The sequence below is a fragment of the Crocuta crocuta genome, unplaced genomic scaffold (assembly GCF_008692635.1).
Source record: "Crocuta crocuta isolate KB4526 unplaced genomic scaffold, BGI_CrCroc_1.0 scaffold296, whole genome shotgun sequence".
Classification (NCBI taxonomy): Eukaryota; Metazoa; Chordata; class Mammalia; order Carnivora; family Hyaenidae; genus Crocuta; species Crocuta crocuta.
Window position 1 is genome coordinate 378,326 of NW_027530504.1, and position 1,151 is coordinate 379,476.

General features: G+C 48.6%; 1 protein-coding gene across 1 annotated transcript in view; it reads right to left on the reverse strand.

The window, feature by feature from the left end:
- RAB43 (RAB43, member RAS oncogene family) overlaps positions 1-1,151 on the reverse strand; it is a 30,323-nt gene that overhangs the window by 3,958 nt on the left and 25,214 nt on the right. The window lies entirely within an intron of this gene.

Here is a 1,151-nt window from a genome sequence, read left to right on the forward strand (position 1 = left end):
GAGGTGGCGGTCACCAGCTCGGGCACCGTGGACGTGGGCACCTCTCCCGTCGCCCCACAGAGAGAGGTCCAGACCCTCCAGAGAGAGGGTCCCGGAGACCCTCCTGTCTGGAGACCTATTTCCTCCCCAGCTACGAAGGGCTCCAAGGAAACGAGGTCTCTGCCAGCTCCGCGTGGGGTGAAGCGAAAGGCATTGAACTCTGGCAACACACAAACCCGGAAGCCAGCTGACCGAGAAACCCAGCCCCGGAGAGGAGCACCTACCCCAGAGAGAGCCCATCGCACAAAAGACAGAGGCCAAACAAACACCGAAAAAAAGTGACTTGGGCGAAACAAAAACTATGCAGAGGCCGATTTTGCTTTATCAAAACAAACATCAGTATTTTCAGAGATAGGAAAAGATACAAAAAACAATAATAGAACACTTTTTTTTAAGTTTGTGGGAGTATTCGGGAAAAAAAAAAGAGCCTTTGACAATTAAAAATATATCCATGAAAAATACAACCTAAGGGTTGGAAGATAAAGTTGAAGAAATGTCTCCAAAATAAAGGAACACAAAGAGAAAAGAGGAAATAAAAGGGTAAGAGGGGAAAAAATTGTAGAGCCAGCCTAGGGGTCTCCTATCAGGATAGAAAGTGTTTCAGAAGAAAAAGAAGAGCAGGGCGCCTGGGGGGCTCAGTCGGTTGAGCGTCCGACTTCGGCTCAGGTCATGATCTCGCGGTTCGCGGGTTCGAGCCCCGCGTCGGGCTCTGTGCTGACAGCTCGGAGCCTGGAGCTGCTTCAGGTTCTGTGTCTCCCTCTCTCTCTGACCCTCCCCCACTCGCTCTCTGTCTGTGTCTCTCAAAATAAAATACATAAAATTAAAAAAAAATTTTTAATGCTTAAAATTATGACAGATACTAATTTCCCACCTAGAATTCTCTACACTATTAACCACCTGTCAAGTGGGGTGGTTTGTTAAACACATTTTCAGACACACAGGCCTCAAAACACTGATCTCCCTGCCACCCTTTCTCAGGAAGCTACCGACGGTACCTAAAGAAATCAATCCCAAATAAGGAAATGCGGGACCCAGAAAGAGACTTCAATTCGAGGGAAAGGCAAAGGGAACTTCAGGACGGAGGTGGAGGGAGGCCCCCAGCCAAGAGCGGG